Here is a 24486-nt window from a genome sequence, read left to right as displayed (position 1 = left end):
TGTTATTTTGTGTGTGTTCGATAATGGTACATTAAACACTCAGTATTTAATAGTGAGACAAGGGTTTGCATAATGTGCATAGCGGGTATGGACACTGATGACTGCATTGGTCTGTGTATACGTTTGTGTGTGTATAGTGTATATACTCTCTCTCTCTCTCTCTCTCTCTCTCTCTCTGTGTGTGTGTGTGTGTGTGTGGCTATAACTTGAGTTCAGTCAAGCCTAATAAAACACCATTGTGAAAATCAATAATAATTAAAGGACTGCTTACCTGACAGGGTTGATAGATCAAGAGTAAATTTAATGTTCTTTTCATTCCACTGGACCCCTTCCCTCTGCCAGAGGCTATATATATGGCCTATCAATTCATTTGTGATCAAACTTGATTTAGGTTATTTCTTAGCTTTCTATACTAGTGGTAAAAAATACCCTCTCTAGCTATTGTATAACTCTAGAACATTTTGTAGGAAGTATGTTCATTGGTTTCCTAGATGCTTCCTCCTGGCATATTTGTGGCCTACACATGCTACCCAGATGTGCAAGCACTTCACTTGAGCTTGCTCACAGAGATTTCATTTAAAATACATAGGCATTGAAAAATGCCACATCAGTATATTGTATTGTATTGTATTATTATAAAGCCATGAATTGTCAAAATTTTGCACAAATCCATGCACAAATGCTGACAATCAGGTGGATTTCAGGAGTGTCTGAAAAGAGACACATCCCCACCACCCATGGGCACACAACAGTGATCATTGCATTTACCTGATGGTCAGCACCCTCTTCAGATAATCACAAAATTTGCTTTCGATTGCAATATTCACAAGTGCATGCTGATAGTCACTGACAATGCAACTCTAACCTTGTTGACTCAGAAGTCCTGCTGAATTCATAGGGGCTTACTCCAAGGTAAGTGGGATCAGGACTGCAGCCTAAATGTTATATGTTCACTGTGGTACAGAGATAGTCATTCATGAGAATAGCCTGCTCTTCCTCCAGGTGTCCGAGAGCAACTAAAATCCTGCAATGCAGGTGAAGCTAAGAGGGACTTGTCTGCTATCATAAAGAGAGCTTTCTGGATGAATGAAGGAGCTAAACCTGGATTTCCTACTCTGAAGTCTGACACCATAGCCATATATCACTGGCTGTCTTATATTCAATACCAGAATGCTGTCTCAACACACGATCCTGCCATTAACATCTAATTCAGAAGACAAATAACCCCATTTTGAAATTATACTGTCTTATATCTAGTAAGAGCAATTGCCAATTAGCTTCTGAGCACAATTCAGGCTACTGGTTTGAATGTCTAAAGCCCTTAAAAGATAAGAAGATAATAAGTCTCTCTCTCTCTCTCTCTCTCTCTCTCTCTCTCTGCATGTGTGCACAAATATAAACAAGGATCCTCCCTTTAACTAAAAATCAGTCACTTTCAATTTCATCTACATAAAGTGAATATGACAATGACAGCATCTTCAACACCTCCCACGCCTTAGCCATAAATTAATAGCAGATTCTGGTTTATAGAATTCAGTGATCAGTATCTTTTACCTCCAGAATACTTAGGATTCCCTTTTGCTGTCCTTAATTACTTGATCAAGAAAACCTGGGCACACTACATAGGGATCCTGAAGGATCCTCCTGCATGTTGCTGGCATCCATCTGTCTTGAGAGACAATGGACTGCACCTCTGCGGATGAAGTCAAACTGCTGCGTTCGCAGCACCAAAGTGACCTCCCTGGGGTGCAAATCTTGGCAGTGTTTATGGAGGTCCTGGCATGCCCGGATGACAAGACTCACTTCTCAGCCTTGTTGATGTGGTCCAAAGGGAAGCAGAGCAATACGTTTGTTACCAGCTTGGCTGCGGAAGGAGGCATACAAGGCACCATCCAACCATCTTAGGGTAGGGTTACCAGACGTCCCTGTTTCCCGGGGCCTGTTCCTGGATTCGTGAATAAGTCCCCAGACAAATTCCATCCCCGGAATGTCCCCGGATTTCATCTAATGTCCCTGGGAAACGCAACAGCGGCAGTCTCAGCAGCCCGGAGCAGTGCCAACTGCTGGCTTCAGGAGCTGCTCGGAAGTCCCCATATGATGGTGGTGCAGGGGCTCTAAGATGCAGCTTCCGGGCTGCCTCCACCTTCCCTGACCCCAGCAACTAAGCTGTGAAGGGAGGCTTCATGCTGCCTATGGGAGCAGCCTCCCAACTCCTACTTTGGGGCAAGCAGGAGGGGGTGGGGATCTCTCAGCTATGGAGGAAGGCTTCATGCTGCCTATCGGAGCTTGCATGCAAGCAGGAGGGGGGCAGAGATCTCTCGGTTAGGCAGTGGGAAGCCTCCCTTCCCCAGCTGAGAGATCCACACCCCCTCCTGCTTGCATGCAAGTAGGGATGGGATTGGGGCTGCTCCGATGGGAAGGGAGGCATCACGCTGCCTGAGAGATCCCTGCCCCCTCCTGCTTGCACGCAAGTAGGAGTTGGGATGGGCCTGCTCTGAAAGGCAGTGTGAAGCCTCACTTCCCAGCTGAGGGATCTCCTTGACCTCCTGCTTGCACAGAAGTAGGGATGGGATTGGGGCTGCTCCGATGGGAAGGGAGGCATCGCGCTGCCCGAGCCTTGCTGCCCCTGCTGCTATCAACCCTCTTTCTCCGCCTTCCGTGCCTGCCCCACTGCGCACTGCTTCCCCACCACCACCATTCCGAAGAACCAACAACTCAGGGGCTGCCCAGGCTCATGGAGAAAGGAGATAGAAGCCTCGGAGGAAGGGGAAATGTGGCGGTTAAGGTCAAGGCGGCAGCTGCCCCTCTACCACTGCCATTGCTGCAGCATCAATGTCCCGAACGTGTAGTAATTAATTAATGAATGTGTCCCTGGATTCATTGAAAAAAATCTGGTAACCTTATCTTAGGGACTCTACTCCACACAAAGCATGCCTGCAAGTGTGGCGGGACATCCCTGTAGGATCGTAAAACCCAGGCAGTTCATATGAGTGAATACGGTCTTTCAGATAGTCTGGACCTAAGCCGTATTGTGTTTGATTGTGCAGCAAACGATTTTATTAAGAAAACATATGCACCACGCTTCAGGCAACAGTCCCTCGGAGCATCTTAACATGCACTTTGAAATGAGGAAGTGACAATAAAACAGTAGCCAGTCACATACAAACAGGAGCAGCAGAAAGCAATAAAAAACCAGATTTAAATAACGCTGGAAACACCCTGGACTAAAAACTAAAGAGTCTGTGTATATAAAATATATTTAACCCGTGCCAAAAAGGCATGGGCTAAGTGCCAGGCCTGCCTTCTTGGCTCCTGCATCTCCAAATGAAAAGGCCCAATCGCAGATGTCACTTCCACACATGTGAAAGAGGGTCATCATGGAAGGTTTTGCCAGCCGGGCAGGTTCTTGTGAGAGGAAGCAGGCCTCAAGGACCTTGCTTCGAATCCATTCAAAGCTTCAAAAGCAGGGGTGGGGAACCTCTTCCAGCCTGGGGGCCAGAAGCGAAAGCAGGTGGAAAAAGAATGCTAATTTTACCTTTGTACAGCAGGCTTCTTTCTTTCTCCACATACCTCTCTTCATCCAGGCAGGCAAGAAGCATTATCTGAGCTCAAGGGCACCTTCCAGCCAGGCAAATAACTCTCAACTTGGGTACAAAGTGAGGCCAATGAAGGTGTACCCTGGGGAGAAGGAGTGTGGGCTGGGCCTAGAGAGGGAAGGAGGGGTCTCCCTGGGCCTGAGATCCTGCATCCTTGATTGAAACCAGCATCTTGTATTGAGCCCAGTAGCAGATCAGGCACCAGGGAGTGAAGTTTGCTTAAGGCTGGCAAGATGTGGTCCACAGAACCAATCGTAGTTCACAGTCCATGTTCTGTACATCATACTAGCTACACCAGGGGTAGGCAATCTGAGGCCTGCGGGCCGGATGCGGCCCAATCGCCTTCTCAATCCGGCCCGTGGACGGTCTGGAAATCAGCGTGTTTTTACATGAGTAGAACGTGTCCTTTTATTTAAAATGCATCTCTGGTTTATTTGCGGGCATAGGAATTTGTTCTCTCCCCCCCCCCTTCAAAATATAGTCCGGGCCACCACATGGTCTGAGGGATGGCGGACCAGCCCATAGCTGAAAAAGGTTGCTAACCCCTGAGCTACACTTTCAGAGCAGTTATAAAGGGCAGCCCCATGTACAATGTTCTTAGCAGAAATCCAGATGCAGTTTCATCAGAGCATGACTTACAGTGGCCAGGCTATCTTGGTCAAGGAAAAGCTGCTGCTGGTACACCCAGCTAAAATTTTTTTTGGTGCTACTGAAGTCAAGGGCAGTGCTGCAACCCCAGATTGTGAATCTGATCCTTCAGGCCACAGGATCCAAAAGTGCAATTCCTGCTCAGATTGCGCCCACCCAGTCAACGCCTTATCTTTAAAATGTTAGAAGCCATGCTGGTTTCCTAAAGGAGGGGAACAACAGAAAGAAATTAAAAAAATTAATACTGTTACCGCCTTTGTTGATGCAGATGAACGTGAGCGTTAACGGGGTGACATTTTGCTGTTGAAGAGACAAAGCCCAGCTCTTTCAGTTATTATTTGAGCACATCTGGCAACATGTTTTGAAGTGTTCAAGCAAATTTCGGCAGATGCTTGAGAAAAGCCATGGATAACTTTGTCTTCCTGTCCAGTGGAAACATGCTTTGGTGTTGGATGCATCAGGTCTGCTCTGTGTGTTCTCTTATTTTGCTATTTTACCCCTTTTCTAGAGAGGGAAGTGGAAATATGGGTTACAGTTGCTTTTGATGGAAACCAGAACACTTTTTCCCCCTTACGAAAGCATGCTGCTGGGATGTGGCCTCTATAATAAAAGGATAATGTTTCACCGATACAGGGGTTGGACGGTTTCATGCTGTCTGTGTGCTCCTCCTGTCTCTCGTGGATTCTCACTCTGCCCACTCCCACTCCCACTATAGATGATAGATAGATGATAAATAGAAACATAGATAGATGATAGATAGATGATAGATATAGATAGATAGATAGATAGATGATAGATAGATAGATAGATAGATAGATAGATAGATAGATAGATGATAGATAGATAGATAGATGATAGATAGATATAGATAGATGATAGATAGATAGATAGATAGATAGATAGATAGATAGATAGATGATAGATGATAGGTACCTAATATGGTGCTATCAAGATGTTATAGACTTATTGTCTCCTTGCTCCACCGTGGTTACTAAAATCCGAAGAGATGAGTGAGTCCCTTGTCCCATCCAGTTAAGTCTTGAGAACAGAGCTAGTGATAGAGGGCCAAGGATGTATCTTCCACCTTCAAAAGTGATTGGCCACATCTTTAGCAAGATGCCACCCCTTTCCCTTCAAGTAGAGAATGATGATGACAATGGAAACAGGGGCAGAAATTTCCAGTGTTTCTTATCCATTCAATGTCTGGAAGGGAAATCCAATATGTGAATATGATTGGCGTTCTCTGTTGTTGTTGCTTTCAGCTTGCAAACCATGCATAAGTGATTATTTCCCCCAACTCCATTTGCATTGCCTTCCTTGAGTTGGGTGGGATAATGTAATTAATAATGTAAGTTGGGAAAGTTTGCCTTAGCAGACAGTGACGTCAATAATGTCATTTTTGTTTTTTGTTTTGCAGAAGACAAACTGTAGAGGAATGGAAACGATGCTGCTTGCAACCAGTACAGGACAGGACAGAAAACAGTGGCTCCTTATGCCACCTGTGAGTTCCTGTTTTGCCCTTGCGTAAGGGGGGGGGGGAGGCAGGAAAAGGTGTAGTCATCTGTGAGGGGGATTTGGGAATAGTACACGTGCAAGGATATTATCGCATATACAAACATACAAAAACACATATAATTATACTGATGGAGTGCCAGAATGAAGTCATTTTTGTGCAGGTTATGCAACATTAACAGTACTCTTCCCATTAATTCTCGTAGAAGACATTGCCTTTCGCAGAATGCAAATTTTAAATCAATCTCTTTAAGCAATAACTTTGCAGTTAAAGAAGGTCCAGCCGCTCTCACAGTACAGATTTAGACCTTGTACTCAACAATGATACTTGAAACCAGGCTGCTATTATTTAAGCAGAGATACATTGAAATAAGACACGTTGAAACATGGATGAAATTAATGGTAATGAAAATAATCATAATCATAATAATTTATTATTTATACCCCACCCAACTGGCTGGGTTTTCCCAGCCACTCTGGGCGGCTTCCAACAAAATATTAACAATACAATAAAACATCTAACGTTAAAAACTTCCCTAAAGAGGGCAGCCTTAGGAGCCTTCTAAAAGTCAGATAGTTGTTTATTTCCTTGACATCTGATGGGAGGGTGTTCCACAGAGTGGGTGCCGCTACCGAGAAGGCCCTCTGCCTGCTTCCTCGTAACTTCGCTTCTCACAGTGAGGGCACCGCCAGAAGGCCCTCGGCGCTGGATCTCAGTGTCCGGGCTGAACTGTTTTAGACAGTCTACGTTCGTGCCTGAAAGTGCCCTAGAATCCAATTACTTTCATTGCTTGGTCAAATCCTATACAGTGGTACCTCGGGTTACAGACGCTTCAGGTTACAGACTCTGCTAACCCAGAAATACATTGGTACCTTGGGTTAAGAACTGTGCTTCGGGATGAGAACAGAAATCGCGCAGCGGCGCAGCGGCAACAGAAAACCCCATTAGCTAAAGTGGTACCTCAGGTAAAAACAGTTTCAGGTTAAGAATGGACCTCCGGAACGAATTAAGTTCTTAACCCGAGGTACCAATGTAGAGTTATGCTGGCGAGCACAAAGGAGACAGGAAATTGGTCTAAAATAGTTGATCTATTGAAGCTTTCCAATATCCCCGGCAGGTAGCCAATCTCGTATTTAACAGCTCACTATAGTTGACTAAGAATTCCTTGCAGACAAGCAAGCACACCGGTTGAGGAAAAATTAGGCCACCTTATCCCTTCTCTGGGACGCAGGTGGCGCTGTGGGTTAAAGCCTCAGCGCCTAGGACTTGCCGATCAAAAGGTCGGCGGTTCGAATCCCTGCGGCGGGGTGCGCTCCCGCTGCTCGGTCCCAGCGCCTGCCAACCTAGCAGTTCGAAAGCACCTCCGGGTGCAAGTAGATAAATAGGGACCGCTTACCAGCGGGAAGGTAAACGGCGTTTCCATGTGCGGCTCTGGCTCGCCAGAGCAGCGATGTCACGCTGGCCACGTGACCTGGAAGTGTCTCCGGACAGCGCTGGCCCCTGGCCTCTTAAGTGAGATGGGCGCACAACCCCAGAGTCTGTCAAGACTGGCCCGTATGGGCAGGGGTACCTTTACCTTTACCTTTTTAAGTAAGTGAAAGGCTAGCTGGTAATTCTCCAAGGGTCAACCTTGGCATCCAGTTGCTAACTCCTCCTCTAGAAGCTCTGACCTGTGGAGATTTGATCCACAAGTACCTTCAGGGTGATGAGGAAGATGGGACCAACAACAGGATTCAGCCCACAGAAACCCTCATTTTCAGTACTGAGGGACTTGACACAATTTTTGCACTGATTCCTAGTAACTTGATCTGCAGTGTGACAGCAGTACATCTGCAACTTTTCTCTAAAAAAATAAATCCTTTATGTTGTTGTTGGGTTGTTGTTTTTTAAAGTGTAAATTGTAATGTAGTTTCCCCTAAAGGTCTGCAACTTATGGTTTTGATTGAAGTGAAGAAAATGATTTACTCTCAACATTTGATTTGTATTATATATGTCAATGCCCCCTAGGTGGGAAGGAGTGGGCACTCAGGGCTTGCTAATAGATTCCAGAACATTTTTCTTGACAGTCACCAGTTCAAATTAAACCTGAGCTGTTGTTACTTAGGACTACTTCAGCTGCTGCATTTTCTTCTTACGTTCTTTGTGTAGAAAACAACCGCTGGCTTGTATGAAATGCAGTTTCTTTGCGAAGAAACACGTGCCACATTTCTTATTTGTTAACTTTAAGCACTTTAGGTCCTTTCAAGGCAGCAGACGACAGCAAATTGTTGGTATTTATATTTCCAGCCCATGCTTCAGTGGGAAGGTTCACAAACAATTCATTAAAATGCAGCATATCATATAAAAACCTGATGAACATCATAAACGTAAAACAACAAATCAAGTAGAAGGAACAAGCAAACATCTCCATAAGCTGGAAAGGCAAACTAGGTCTTAACTTGATATCTGAAACCAATAACGTAGGGATACCTGCGTCTCCAGTGGGAGGGTGTTCCACAGCCAAGGTGCCATGACCAGTAAGTCCCTGCTGTCACACAGGAAATTATAGCTGTGGATGGAGCTACAAACAGAGCCTCTCCTCTCGCACATGCTGGCAGGTAATGGGTGTGGTCTCCTTCAGATACTTGGATATCAAGCTGTAGAAGGCTTTATAGACCAAAGTGAGCATCTGAAATTGTGGCTGGTGGAATCAGGCAGAAATTGCAGAGCCTTAAGGGTCAATGAAACAGGATCCCACTTGGTGGAATCAGTAAATAAACTGGTTGCTGCATTCTATATCAGCTTAGCTTCTGGAAGCAGATCTATGTAAAGTGCACTGCAGTAGTTTAACCAAGAGGTTACCTGAGTACATGGTAAATAAATGGCAAAACAGAACAAGAAAGCAGTATTAACACTTTTAAATGCTTGCAAAATTCACAGACAACCAACCACATTTAAAAATAAAGAACTGCCAGCAAAAAACAAACCACAACAGTGAAGCAGTAAATCAGCTGTGTAGCCAATAAAATCTTATGAATTAAAAATACATTTGGCACCAATAACTCTTCAAAGCCTCTTTGAAAACCAAAGGTGCTTCCCAATGTGGGCAATTTCACAACTTTCAGTCAAGTATAATAGCATCCCTTTTTCCACATAAGTCCAACCTCTAAGATGCACAACAGCCCATTTGTACCTGGGGAAAAGGCACAGCTGGTCCACAGATAGATTTTCTGAGCTCTGAGAAGAAAAAAAGGGGGAATGGAACAAGGAAAACAAAGGGAGCAGCATACTGTATATTTCGCTCTATAAGACGCACCAGACCACAAGACGCACCTAGTTTTTGGAGGAGGAAAACAAGAAAAAAAATATTCTGAATCTCAGAAGCCAGAACAGCAAGAGGGATCGCTACACAGTGAAAGCAGCAATCCCTCTTGCTGTTCTGGCTTCTGGGATAGCTGCACAGCCTGCATTCGCTCCATAAGACACACACACATTTCCCCTTACTTTTTAGGAGGGAAAAAGTGAGTCTTATAGAACAAAAAATACAGTATTTTGATCATGTCATCATGCAGAAGCCCCATAAGAAGTGAGTGAACAAAGTTTGGTTACTCCACAGTATATGTCCAGTGTGGAAAGAGGACAATATGGAAGAGGCTAATTGGGGAGTCCCACAAATTATGGGCCACTGCTAAGAAGGCCCTGTTTCTAGTGCCTTGCAATATTCAAGGTAGGCCAGCAAGGAGGACCTGTGATGCTGAACTCAAGGCACAGTTGATATATTCAGTACAAGATGGATGCATACACATATACGTATCAGAGCTGGGAAATGTTAATGTAAGATGCTGGCTATGACTGGGTTTTCAGGTGCATTCTCTGCCTGTAATGACTGGGTTTATTTTCTCTATGGAGAAAAGAATCCATGCAGTGGCTGACAGCATAAGGCTTAAGCACTACAGATGAAATCAGTGGGGCCTAATGTGGTTAGAAGCGCTGGGCCCCATATTATTCTATGTTTTAATGTCTGCAAGCTCTGCAAAGATTCGGTCTATGGATCCTGAGCTCTATTAAGAAACAACATTGCAACTCAGCGTTTAAGGGCAGCCGTCTTTCTGCATTTCTCTGTAACAAGAAACAGAAGGTTTCACCGTCCCCTCTAGTGCTTCCTCCCTGTAGAATATGCGTTCAAATATTAGTCTAGGGAGCAATATGGAATTCCAATCACTGTGTGTGCCAGGATAGATGTGCTGCAAATTCTCAAGTTAGCTCCCCACAGATCTTCGGTGAACAGCCGAAATGGTGCCACTTTGACAGGAAGGAGTGGATGGGCGGCCTCCTCGTTTGCCTACAAGAGCTCGACTGCAAGTCGTTCAGTTACTAAGAGAGTACAAATGTGTTAACTGCACCCGCCTTATGACTTGTGTATGTTGGCGTTTAGTTACGTTGCCACAGGGACGTTATGTGATAGTGCATGGGAGGAGAGGCACGAGGGCAGACCAGCCCTTTCCTAAGATGTGGCTTATTCTATTGGAGAGAGAACAAATAAAAAAATTAAGCCGAGAACCTTTGAGTTGCAAAGCATTCCTGGAATTCTAGGAGAGTAAAACTTTTGCAGATGTTCCTTCTGTTTAATGTCCCACTCTGCTTCTTTGTCATGCCTTTTAAAAGAAGGGGAAATGGAAGCAAATGCAGCATTGTGGCTGATCCTACCAGCACCTGAGAGGTGTGCTGTCTGGTTTTTGCTGTTTTTGTCATTAGAAGAGCTCTGCTGGATCACACCGAAGTCTCACAGTAGCCAACCAGAGATTATTTAGTTCAGCCAGCTGCCACAAGTCAAGCTGCAGTTACAGGGAGACCTATACTAGCAAGGAAAGTCTGTTCGGCTCTTGAGAACCATCTATACACAGCTGTTGTCATCCTAACAATGCAAAGAAACTCAGCTGAGGATGTGATCTGCTGTCTGGAACGCAAGGGCCCGGTCAGGATTCACCTGCTTCAATTCCAAAACAAGGAACACCTCTTAGTGTTAGTTCCCACAACAGCAGAGAAGGAACACATTGCAGCTTGCAAGCCTCTCTTTTCCACCTGGCAGCAGTGATCCTGAAGCAGGTTGTGTTTCCTTTTAGTGCTATGAATCAGGATCCCAAACTTACTTTGTCCTCGGTGTAAAAAGCAACCCGAGCGCTAGGAGTTTAGCAGAAATCCAGTGAAGCTCCTCTCTAGCATGACTTTTAAAATACAGTGGTACCTCGGGTTACATAGGCTTCAGGTTACATACGCTTCAGGTTACAGACTCCACTAACCCAGAAATATTACTTCAGGTTAAGAACTTTGCTTCAGGATGAGAACAGAAATCGTGCTCTGGCGGTGCAGCGGCAGCAGGAGGCCCCATTAGCTAAAGTGGTACCTCAGGGTAAGAACAGTTTCAGGTTAAGAACGGACCTCCAGAACGAATTAAGATATTAACCCAAGGTACCACTGTACATCTAAGCAGATGTCAGAGATCACATATGAATGCAGTTTTACTGTATGGTTTGCAGTTAAGTGTAATATCACCGATGAAGGGAATGAAACAGACAACATCTTCAGCCCTTTCTGTTGCCATTACACCTTTAATTCTACAGTCCATCTTGGCCAGAGCTGCTAACCTGTGACCTTGCTAGTATAGGTCTCCCTGTAACCACAGCTTGACTTGTGGCAGCTGGCTGAACTAAATGATCTCTAGGTTTCCGTCCAACTCTGTCATCCTGCAATTGTTATCCCATCCCTTGAAAAGCTTTACTCTCTGATTTCCATTGATCAAACCCTCTCTTTAAAAAAGAAAGCCTAGGAGCTGGCCAGTTGGCAGTGCTACAAGGCAAGTTCCATCTATGTTTACAGATGTGCTAACTCGGAAGGAGACATGTTGCAAGGGCTCCCATACTGAAAGATAACAGCCAGTAATTAAGATGATTGGAAAAGCATTGCCGATAAATATCCTGAAATCCAGGATCCTTTTATTATGCAGACTCTGAAAATTCAACATCAAAAGGGAAAAGAATACTGTTGCTGTTGCTCTTCCAACATCCAGTCATCAACTGATGACCAGATCCAGGCCTTGCATGGGCTCCTCAGTCTTTAACGCATAGAAATGAAATTACACCTGGCTTTTCCCTGTGATGCGTTTTCAAAAGAGAGAGAGGAAAGGATAGAATTACCTCCCAGCTGTAATTCTGGAGCGTTTGCAAAAGAAGGCCAGAACCTTCGCAAACACTTTTTTAGCCCCTTTGAACCAGAACATAAGAAGAGCCTTTCTGAATCAGATCAAAGTCCTGTCAGGTCCTGCATCCTCTTCTCGTTGTGGCCAACCAGATGCTGCTCTGAAGCTTGCAGGCAGGATATTAGTGCAATAACACTCTTCCTACTTGCGATTAACTGCAGCGGCAATTTGCATGCTGCTTCCAAAATTGGAACCAAACCACTTTCTTGTTTGAAGAGGGAAAATTCCCTTGTTGGAGTTTAATAGGGTTACAAGGCCAGAAGAATGCCTCTGTTTCCACCACCTCCTGATATCGGCTCTCTTACCCAGTTGCCCCAAATTTATAGCCCTGGCTAGTGTTCCACTGCTGCTGCTGCTGCTGCCGCTGCCGCCACCAATTAGATCAGGATGTCCTCATTTGAAAAATACACGGAGGATGAGCCTAGCAACTAGGCAGCACTCAGTTCCAGAGAGCAGAAATCCGAAAGGGGGATTTTGGACAGTTTATCTGCCGGGAATGGGGAATTTTGCTAAGGGAGAGGACAATGGTTGGGGGTTGCGGGGGAGGGAGGATGTGTGATTTTTGCTAGCAGAACGAGCTGTACTCTCTACGGTTACACAAGTGTTTTGCAAAAGCCTATTTAGTAATGGAAGAAGTGCTATGATGAGCAAAGGAGCAAGCCAGAATGAAAAGTTGATAAGTTACAGAAGAGGAACTTTTTTGAGGGCTTTGTAAGGTAGGGATGCGGGTGGTGCTGTGGGTTAAACCACAGAGCCTAGGGCTTGCTGATCAGAAGGTCGGCAGTTCGAATCCCCGTGACGGGGTGAGCTCCCGTTGCTCGGTCCCTGCTCCTGCCAACCTAGCAGTTCGAAAGCACATGAAAAGTGCAAGTAGATACCGCTCTGGCGGGAGGGTAAACAGCGTTTCCGTGCGCTGCTCTGGTTCTCCAGATGCGGCTTAGTCATGCTGGCCACATGACCCGGAAGCTGTACACCGGCTCCCTCGGCCAATAAAGCGAGATGAGCGCCGCAACCCCAGAGTCGGCCACGACTGGTCCTAATGGTCAGGGGTCCCTTTACCTTTAAGGCAAGGGTGGGCAAACACCTGCCTTCCAGGACTACTGAGGTCCACCAACCAGAACTGGGGCAGAATAAGTGGGCAGAAGGCAAGCTAAGGATTCAGTGGCAGGGTGCACCTGAACCAAGCTGACAAAGGAGGCAAAGCAAGTTAAAATGAAAGGCAAGACCAACAGATCAGGGGCAAGATTGTCCTTCTCAGACAATACTTAGAGTTTTAGAAATACATAGAGTTCTCGGAGGACGTAAGGGACATATACTTCAGGTCATGAGCCACATGATCGTAGAATTATAGAAAATGGCATGCCTCCTTGTGGCGATCACACAGGGTCCCCGGACGTTTGACGGTCTATTGATCCCTGTGTCACCACTGTGCTTGCTTCCCCGCTGCCACCAACCCGTTACTCTCGGGTTCACACTGAGTCCAGACAGTTGTTAAAATTAAACTAAATAAACAAGTTTATTTTATAAGTATTAACAAGTTTATGGTTTCTCAGATAATATTCTTGTCAGTTTCTTAACCTTAGTTTCTTTACCAGCCTATACCTTCCTAATACCTTCTGACTGATTATCTCAACTGTTTGACTGACTCCTCTTAACAGATTCCCTCACTTTCTCACATCAGACTAGCCCAACCCACAGACTTATCCTCCCTCTCTCTTCTCTAACTCCAGGCTAACTTCTCAACCCCCCTAACTCAACTCCTCCCCTTGGGTTCCCATTGGTTAGTCATTTTACAATTAGTTAACCCTTTCCTTATGAACCCAGTATGATGTCACACACCTAGGAGGGCAAACGCCACACTCCCCCCCCCCAAACGCATGGTAGCAACAGATAATCCACACAGGGCACAGGAGTGTGGTTTTGCCCTCTGCTGAATGAAACCTCCCCCCCCCCCCCATTGCAGTGCCGGCCCACCCATGAGGCAAGGTGAGGTCACCACCCTGGGAAGCAGGATCCACAGGGGCAGAAATTTCGACCTCCAAGGAATGCATCGCCTACTGCCGAATCTGCTGCTGCCTCATTCATGCATTTATTCATTCATTTTACATTTACATGCCATCCTTACGTTAGAAGAATCTCAAGTTCTGTACGTGGTTCTCCTTCTCCCCATTTGATCCTCACAAGAGCCCTGTGGAATAGGTTAGGCTAAGACAGTGTTTCCCAAATTTGGAGCTTCAGCTGTTTTTGGACTACAACTCCCATCATCCCTAGCTAGCAAGACCGGTGGTCAGGGATGCTGGGGATTGTAATCTGAAAACATCTGGAGAACCGGGGTTGGGAAACACTGGGCTAAGAGATGGTGACTGGTCACCCAGTGATTTGATTGGGGATTTGAACCCTGCTCCCTCAGGTCCTAATCCAGCGCTCTAACCATTACACCATGCTGGCCTTGGCTGCCCTCCTCCAAAGTTGCCTCTATAGAGGCCTCTTAGCAAATAAGAGGTGCTGCTAGTCTCCTCCCAGCCTAGTTACCAACGTAGATCTTTATTCCCGCTGTAGATCTTCGCCCACTCCTTCTTATCTGGTCAGGGGAGAAGAGCACCATTTTGTGGTTTGCCTCAGGTGCCAAAATGCCTTTGGCTGTCCCTGCCCCACTGCCATCCCTCCAAATGGTCCTACCCAGTGGAAAATATACTTGGAATCTTTGTTACAAATGGACTATGTCCACCTTATAAAAATATATTCAATGCTTCCCCCAGCCTTGAGTTTCTCTGTGAGGCAACTATGTTATTGTGAACATTAGAAAAGCATAAAAGACTTAAAGCAAACCAGAAGGCCAACTCCCATCAGCACCAGCCAACTTAACAAATGAGGAAGATGTGGTTGGATTCTAACAACATCTGCAGTGCCACAGATTAATGACCCTGGATTTAAAGCAGGGTTTCCCAAATTTGGGGCTCCAGCTGATTTTGGACTCCAGTTCCCATCATCCCTGACAACTGGTCCTGCTAGCTAGGGATGATGGGAGTTGTAGTCCAAAAACAGCTGGAGACCCAAGTTTGGGAAAACTCTGATTTAAAGGTTAGATTGAATCTCAAGGAAATGTTATCTGATAGTATGGATAGAAATCAGGAGCCAAAGGCCAGAGTGGCTGTTTAGTTGTATGACTTTGTTTTCTGCAGATATGGATAAAGAATAAACTGCCTTGCTGTCCTTTACCAGTGATTGTCCTTGTTTTGCTGGTACACGAAATATTGGAATTTAAAGCGACCATGTGGGCATAATGAATCAAAACTGCATTCAAGTGCTATTGATTTAAATAAAACGATATATAAATCTTCATTTGGAGCCCATTTGCAGAAAATAACTACAGACTCCTAAAGTCGTAAAATGAAACCAGTTTCAAATATGAAAAAAACATATCCTTTCCTGCACTTGGCCTCACCCAGAGACTACAAAACGATGTAACAAACTGATACGTGACTTTGTCTTGCCAAAAAAGCAAAAGAGCTTCTGTATTTGCTAAAATTCCATCTTCTACTTGGCTATTAAAGGAGCATAAGCCCTGCCTCCCCCCTTTTTTTGCTTCTGGACTCCTACTGATAAATGGGAGAAGAATTAGAATAACATCATCAATACGTGGATTTTTATAGCTTAACACAAGCAGAAGATTGTCCCTGCCTTGAAGCCCATATAGTTTACATGGGTAACCTGGGACTCAGCTATACAGCTACAAATAAAATGTTTTAAGTGTGTTGTAAAGTGCAATATACAAATGTGAAACTAGATGGTGATGGTGAGCTATGGCAAATTCAATATATTTTTCAAAAAGTTTTTTTTTTTAAATTCAGTGTTTTTTTTATATGTGTGTAGATTCCACCCAGGTATCAAAGGAGGTACTAAATTTAAAATTATGGACCACCCAGTATATGGTCTGAAGGCTTATGAGGCTATCATGTTGCTGAAACTAAGCTGGCCTGCATCTGGTTTGTGAGTATAGGAACATAAGGTTAGAAATCTGATGGTGATGATAAATGTTGTCATGGTGGGATTCATATGCAACAAGATAAAATAAAAAATTTAAATAAATAGATTTTCATATATAAGAAACCAGGAAAACAACTGTCCTGTATCAGCCATTGCTACCTATTGATAACAAGTTTTCAACATAAACACGAAAAAGATTTCAGGGGGGGAAATCTCCCTGGAAGCAAATTAATAGCTCAATAGCGATTTCTCCCAGCAAAGCAAGTATGTGAAAGCAGCCATAATCTAGTGAAAACACAAAAAATTACATTGGTGATCAGGGATAAACAAGTATTGGGTGATTATATCTCTCTGTTACAATTGCTTTTAATACAACTATTTTATGCTATTATCAACTATATATTCTTTTTCTGTGTCTCTCCTATCCCTGTATTTTAAGATGTTCTGTGTTTTAAAAACATATTTTTAGCTTACTGTTGATTTAACTGATCTTTGAATGTTTCTAAATACCTGTTATTAACCGTCTTTTATTGATAATTTTAACGTCTGGGTTTTTTGTTTTTTTGTAAACGGCTTAGAGGTTTTAGTATAATCAAGTAGTATATAATTTTTGTTAAATAATTAAATAAACAAGATGTGTCATAAAGCACAATGAGCCCACGAAAGTTTGGGAATCTTGGTGGGGTGGTAGAAAACTGGTAAGTAAACTAATCTCAGCAGCGCCAGCCCTACCGTTAGGCAAAGTGGGGCGATCACCTCAGGTGGCAGTGCTTAGGTCCTCCTGAGCCCTCTGACCATTCCCCTCTGTTGAAGGGTAGAGCTGTATATTCTACATGGCATGTCTTTTTCCCCATAAACAAGCCTACTGCCTCATGTGTGACGGAGGACACAACATCACTGCAAGTACTGAGTTGAGATGCAGGTGCCAGTTCAGTCAACACCTGGATGTGGATCAGGAAAGGCTGCCATTTTGTCCTTCACCTCAAGAAACAAGATATCTAGGACTTCCGGGTTGGCACCTCTGGCAAAGGCTGAGCTCCTCCGATCGGGAGGAACTTACTCTGTGAAAAACAGGGTCTGACCACCACGGCGAAGGCAGAGACCCACTGAAATCACAGGCGGAAGAAGCCTGTGAACCTGGGATTCGGCTGGCACCTTTTGCGCCTCCCCTACTCGCGGGGAAACCCTGTTTTGGGGATCCGGAGTGACGTGGGGTGAGTGGCGTGGTGCTTTGAATCGACTGCTTCTTTCACGGAGTGAAGCCGCATTGCTGTTGCTGGAGAGCGCTGACTTTTTCCTGTGGACAATTGGATTTTAAACAACTACCCGTGAGTAGAATGGAAAATTGGATCTTTAAGTACCTTAATTTGGCGCCGAAGTGGGAAGGTCATAAACAGGAAGTCCGCCTTCCACTTTTGTAAATAGACTGAAGCAAAGACGTTACAAGCTAAAGTCTTTGAAAGCTTTTGACAAAGGATTAAATCTCCATCAGTTAAAAATACAAAAACCCCCTTGGAAGCAGGTGAAGAGGGGGAAAATTTTGAACTTAGTAAGCCTGCAGGAGTGAGGGGAAAATCAAATTACCACAGCTCTGAACCTGGGAACGGGCTGCCAGATGACGCTTGGGGAAAGTTTATTGACAGAACGGATTTGACAGCTAGCTAAAATAAGAACAAGATACTGTTTCCATTGTCCTCTTCTGCATTTAAAATGGAGGAAAAAGTAACTGAAAATCGAAACTATGTTTACTGCTTGAGTTGTACTTGAAAGAACTGATACAAGTGGAGACTGTTTCCCTCTAGAGGGAGCCTTTGAAATTGTTATAGGAGTGTAACTGGGAGGTCTCCAGCTGCAAGATAAGGATTCTGAGAACCAGAGATTGACCTTGGACCATTCAAAATGTTGATAGGAGAAGTTATTGTAACTGCATTATGTAAAATAAACTATTTGCTGGAAGAGCTTCATAAAAAGACGGATGACATGACTTTTAAAATTGATAATTTGGAACAGAAAGTGACTAATTTGAGACAAAAAGTGAGCACCAACACAGAAATAATTCAGCACCTGGCACAGGAACCTACTTTGGCAGAACAAATGGTGGAGGAAAAGGAGAAAGTCATTGTTTTTGAACCTAAAATAACACAAGCGGGATCCTTAGTTCTACAGAAGCAAATTGAGGACTGTAAATTGAGGCCTTTTATGATTGAATCTAGAAAAAGCCAGGTTTTGAGGATTGGATCCCGGCTTGGACTGAAGAAGGAAAGTTGGAAAGATCCCTCTATCCAGGGATTAATTGACTTTTGGGACATGGACTTGGATTTGGAGGAGATTGAAGTTTTGGGGGCCTTTGGATTTGGAGGAATCTTGAAATATGTCCTGAAACACTGTCTAGACCCTAGCTTCAACTATGGAAATTTGGCTGAACTGTCCAGAAGGAATAAAAGTAATGTTAGGATGGAGTTCTCTCGAGATTTGCTCTCTAGCATTAAAGAATATGAAGAAGATCTGCAGAAGGGACCTGGAAAAGAGTTAAGAGCCTCGGACATAAGATCTCCAGGTTGATGGACTATATGGAATTGACGGAAAGGGCTGGCAGAATCTGAAACCAGGGAGAGGAGTTGATGGAAGAAGATTGGAAAATTTAAAGTGTATATATATATATAGAAATATTGCAAAATTAATGAGTGATAGAAAAATGGTGGATTGATATTTTATGGATTTAGCAGAAATGTTATAAGGAGTTAAGCATATATAAGTATTTTAGTTTTAATGTTAAAATAAGGTTAAAAAATATGTTATTTATAATATGATAGAGAATAGAGAAAGATGGAAAGGATCTACTGAAATAACTAGTAGAAGTGGAATACAAAAAGGGAGGTGAGAGGAGGTTGAGGAAACAAGGGAATGAAAGAAAGAGTATCAAAAAGGGGGGATGTATTTTTTTTGTTTTTTGTGTTGTTGTTTTTAAAAAGTTTTTGTTTTGCTTTATTTAGGGTTAGGGTTAGGGAGTGGGTTTGGTTTAGTTTAGTTTAATGTGTTTAGTTTAATGGGTTTAGGCTGTGTTTTGTATTGTTTATATATTGTATTGTATTGTCTTGTCTTTTTTTTTTCTCTTTCGTTTTTTATCTTCTGTCTTTTTTCCTTTTAAAAGTAATAAATATTATTTTTTTAAAAAGAAACAAGATATCTAAGTTATAATAGTATTAGTAATAATTTATTATTTAGACCCTACCCATCTGGCTGGGTTGCCCCAGCCACTCTGGGCAGCTAAACAGTTGAGCCTTGTTATTATTATTTACTTATTTGAACGCAATTACTACCCGATCTAGAAAACCAAAAGATAGATGTTTTGGTATTAGCTACGCTGCATAATCTTGTTTCATAGCGATTTCAGGAAGCTCTTAAGTTAGCCTCATACCCCACAGGATGACAAATCTGCTTGTTTTTATAAATAGGCTTCCTTAAATGTGAGCCTAAAGAATAGCTCTGGAACATTTTAGGCCAGCCAAAGTTGGCATTCTTCTTTATTATTGTTATTAAGTGCTCTGAGAAGAAGGGAACATTCTGATAAATATTCACAAAGTGAGCCAGATCAATGCATCTTTAGAATGTAGCTGTTTACAAAAAGATGTGGTCATGTTTGAAACCTGCTATAACTCGATAGATTAATGCCAGCAATATATCATGGGCTGCCGGGATTAGAGAGATGAATATGAATATTTTTATAGCTTCTGGTACAGAACATACCAGAAGTTCCCCACACTGTCCCCTCCCTTCCATGTCTTTGCTCTCATAGTTCACTCAGCTTTTTATTGCATCCAAAGTTCAACTATAAGTTAAACACATAACTTTTCATTTGGCTTGTAGTTCCAGGAAGGAGAAACCCCACATAACAGATCCAGAAGCACTCAAACTAACAGAATGTGCACCTTGTTTCCATTTGGGGTTTCTTTGACTTCCCTTTTCATTCCCTGGGCCTTGTTGCTCATTCAGCAGCTAAATCATCATCTCACTGGTATATGAAGTCTGGGTATAAAAACCAGCCTCACAACTTCACCCTTGCACTTTCGGATAAACTTATTTCCTGTTTTGCAGGCAGTACCCTGATTCTTCTGTGAATTACATCTGAATTGCACCCAAAGAATTCAAGAGAGATGTCTAACACAGGAATGGCCCAAGCCGTTTTGCCACCTGAGGTTCAGGACAAGATGGAGTATTCCCCATTCTGTGCACAAAAATCTGGTAGCTGAATCATACTTCAGCACTCGTGATGGACTAGAGTTCTCCACTGCACCCTAGAGCAGCAAGTTAGCTTGGGGGCTACAGGGCACACATTTCTAGCCACTGTCCGCCCCTCAAAATTTGCTGCCTGAGGCAGCTGCCTCACTCTGCCTCATAGAAGGGCCAACCCTGGATATAAAACTCCTCCCCTTCCAACCAGTTAGGTAGGTTAAGCCCAAGCTCGCTTCGTGAACCTACCGGGGATGTGAACCTTGGTCTCCCTCAGCCTGTGACTAACACTCTGCTGCACTGTGCCATACTGGTCTATCTGAATGATTCCAAGTACATCTACAAATGCCTACATGAAACTACTAGAGGGTTCCTTCCCCCCGAATCAAAGCATGTTGCAATGAATATTCTGATGATACCCGCTTCTATCCTTCCATCAAGTTCTGGGGAGGTGGCGGAGCTCTTGAGCTTGTGACTGCAGGCAATGATGAGCTAACAAGCCGAGATCTAATCCTTATAAGAGAGAGATCCTTTTGTCAGCAGCAAAGTGGATGCAGGATTTGGCATGCAGGCTGTCTGGGAGGGGATTGCCCTCCCCTTGATAATCAGATCTGCAGCTTGGGAATGCTTCTAGACCCAGCATTATTTCTGGATATGGCCTAGAGTGCTTTTCGATAACTTTGGTAGAGAGCCAGCTGAGGCCTTTTCTGGAGATGGCAAATCGGGCCACTATCATGTTCAGGTTAAACTATTGGGTAGGATTCAACTAATGAGTCCCGTCAGTGGAAACCCTGGGCAAGGACTTCCACATGCACAGCAAGGCTCCCCTCCTCTCCTCCCACTGCACTCCAGCCCCAAATAAAGATGGGGAGGGGTTGGGAGTACCCCCAGAACAGTGCATGAGGGATGAGGAGGGGTCATTCCATCTGGCTTGCAATGGAGCAACCTGAAGTTTGCAAAGTTGAATTCCTCCCATTGTTTACATCTAGGGTCAATTGCATTTGACGAGTTTGGAAAATGCAGCTACTGTACGATTCTGCTGCATGCTGTAGTTCATTATTATTCCATCTCCACTGCTTCTTAATGGGAAGGGAATTTTTGCTTCCTCCTGTGGCTCTCATCTGGATTGGAGAACCTGCATCACATATTTGAACTGAAAGAAATGCTCCCGTTTGTGCCAGTGGAGACTTTTCTGCATTGCTGAAGTTTGCATATCCTCAAAAAAAAAAAGGGGGGGGGGTTCAACTAAACATTAATTAGGAAGAACTTTTGGATGGTCCAAGTTGTTTGACAGTGGAGTAGAACCCCTCGGAAGGTGATGGACTTTAGTTCATTTGGATCTTTTGTGGGGTATTGTAGCAATGGGTTTGCTGCAGACAACCTCTGACAGAGTCATTTCCAAATCTGTTTCCTTTCCTCCCTCTCTTTCCACATTGCCTAATGTAGATTGTAAAAGCTTAACGGGATGCTGCCTATATAAAATTCTAAGAAGACAGGTATACTGATGGCTCAGTATAAAATATAAACAAGCATCACCATTTTTCTGCAAGTCAATTCTCTGCCCCTTTATTCCTCACACCCACCCCGTTGAGTCAGTTCCTTTTCTGGTTTGCAGGAGGCTTATTAAGGTTCTGTGTACGACTGCCTTCTTAAATGGGTAATTGATCCTTTGATAAATGGTTACCGATTCCTAACTAGTCAATTATTTGTTTAAAAGGCATGATTTATTGCTACACTCAGAACCTTCTGCGGATGACTTTATAGTGCTGAGTGAATATCTATTCACATTTCCGCCCCAAACCCAAGCTGGCATGTTTTCAAGTGCTTGATACAATTCATATGGAAATTCGAGGCTTCCCATATATCTGCACACAGAGAGAGCAAAGTGTGGTTTCACTTGCAAGTCTCGGTTAAGTCTTATGAGGAGCGAAGGGGACAGATGTGCAGCTCCCTAAGCCAACCGTTGGTGGAAACAATCTCTCTGGACCCACTGCAAAACACAGAATGCGCACCAGCCTGCATATAAGAAAGGAAGAGGCAGGGGAAATCACTTCGTGTCTGTTTGTTCCCTATGGAACTTGTGAGGTTGAGAGAATGAAAGGGCTTGCAAATACCAAGTGCTGTTCGGTGACAGATGCACTCCATGCAAATCAAACTCTTTAGCAGGCTATAATATTATTAGTGCTGTTTTATATATTCAGCGCTGCTGCTCCAGGTTCCAGTACTGCTACTTCACCTGTGCTTTGGGAAAAGCACAAAAGTGGAATGTAAAGGGCATTTGTAGTGTGTGTGGGGGCAGTGTATAAGCATATGAAAGAAAATAAAAATAAATCTGGGGAGGTAACACAATCTTGCTAGGAACATTATGGGATGGGTTTCTCATTTTATATGATGGTGACTAGGGAGAGAGCAGTGGCACAAACCAACAACTGTGGCAAAGGTTTCTTGGCAGTGGACAGGATCAAGCTGTAAGATCGCAAGAGGCAAGGCTCAGGTGTGCAATGAGGCTCTTGTCCTCCCCCAAGCCCCTGCAGATGAATTATCTCTTGCGCCCATTTCCTACTCTGTTGCATCAGTTTCAATTGGCTGTTGACTACTGCCATTTCTCTCCTCTTTTGCATCGTCTCCATTCCTGGCTGCATTCTCCCCCACACCCTCATTTTGCAGGGGTTGGGGGCACAGACAACATGCTGTGCATACAGGAATTTCCAGGGGCAAACCCTAGTGTTAACAGGCTCAGGTAGCAGACGACGGGGTTGACTTTTGCCAGCAGCTGCCAGTTGGAGGGGGCAGCAGTGGGCTAGGTCAAGGGTGCTCAACTTGTTGCCTTCTAAATCAGGAGTTCCCAAAGTATGTTCTGTTGACCATTGATGGTTGTGAGCTTCATTCAGGAGGTCTGAAACAGCAGCTCTATCTTATTTACTTATTTCATTTCATTTATTTTTATTATCTTCCTTGCTTCTTATATATCTAATTATGTTTTATTGCATTGAAACCAAGGTCTGCTTGATTCAAATTTCTTGGCAATAGTCCTAGAAGCCAAGATCGTCTGTTGGAGGTCAGCCAGGGTGGACCGCAGTCTTCCTAGCTTTGTTAGCTGATAGCAGGGTAGGCTGGAATGGCTGGGACTTTTCTAGTGCTCCTTGATGTGCAGAAGCCAACTGTTGAAACCATGGGTAGGCAAACTAAGGCCCGGGAGCCAGATCCGGCCCAATTGCCTTCTAAATCTGGCCCACAGAGAGTCTGGGAATCAGTGTAGTGGTTAGGAGCGGTGGACTCGTAATCTGGGGAACCGGGTTCGCGTCTCCGCTCCTCCACCTGCAGCTGCTGGGTGACCTTGGGCCAGTCACACTTCTCTGAAGTCTCTCAGCCTCACTCACCTCACAGAGTGTTTGTTGTGGGGGAGGAAGGGAAAGGAGAATGTTAGCCGCTTTGAGACTCCTTCGAGTAGTGATAAAGCAGGATATCAAATCCAAACTCTTCTTTACATGAGTAGAATGTGTCCTTTTATTTAAAATGCATCTCTGGGTTATTTGTGGGGCATAGGAATTCGTTCATTCCCCTCCCCAAATATAGTCCGGCCCCCCACAAAGTCTGAGGGACAGTGGACCAACCCGCTGCTGAAAACGTTTGCTGACCCCTGGTTGAAACTTTTCCATGAATAGAAGCTGTAGTGCAGCCTGCATGTCAATCAGTTGCTCAAGGCATAGCTTTAGGGGTGATAGTCATCAGTGTTTCACTCACAGTAGGGCCCTTTAAATTAATGAGCATGATGCAGTTAGGTCCCTTAATTTCAGTGGGTCTTCTCTGAGTAAAACCTAGTTGAATACCACCCCATATATTTTTTTTAAAATAGCACAACACATTACAGTTGCTAAACAACCGGCAGAAAAATTATTAAGTCAGAGCTTTCCCAACTTTTCATGTTGGTGACATACTTTTGAGACATGCATCATTTCATGAGATAGTAATTCAGTTTTAATAGCAAACCAGAGGTTAAACTAACCCCTTTCCAGCCCTGGAAGGAGTGTGGGGAGCATTTGCACGACACACCAACACACTGCAGCTGACACACTAATGTGTCATGACACAGTTTGGAAAGCTCTGCCAAGACCCTCAGCGATTTTCAAGTGGTCCAGGGCAGGGTGAAATTAGGGAGCCACTGCTGTTGGACTTCATCCCACATTGCCATGTCCTAAGATCAGAGGTGATGGGAAATGTAGTACAACAACCTGTGGAAGGCACACATTGAAAGTCCGTGGGGCAAGGTAGACCTG

This window comes from Podarcis cretensis, assembly GCF_951804945.1.
Source record: "Podarcis cretensis genome assembly, chromosome: 2".
In the NCBI taxonomy this organism is placed as follows: domain Eukaryota; kingdom Metazoa; phylum Chordata; class Lepidosauria; order Squamata; family Lacertidae; genus Podarcis; species Podarcis cretensis.
This window is presented reverse-complemented; position numbering follows the sequence as displayed.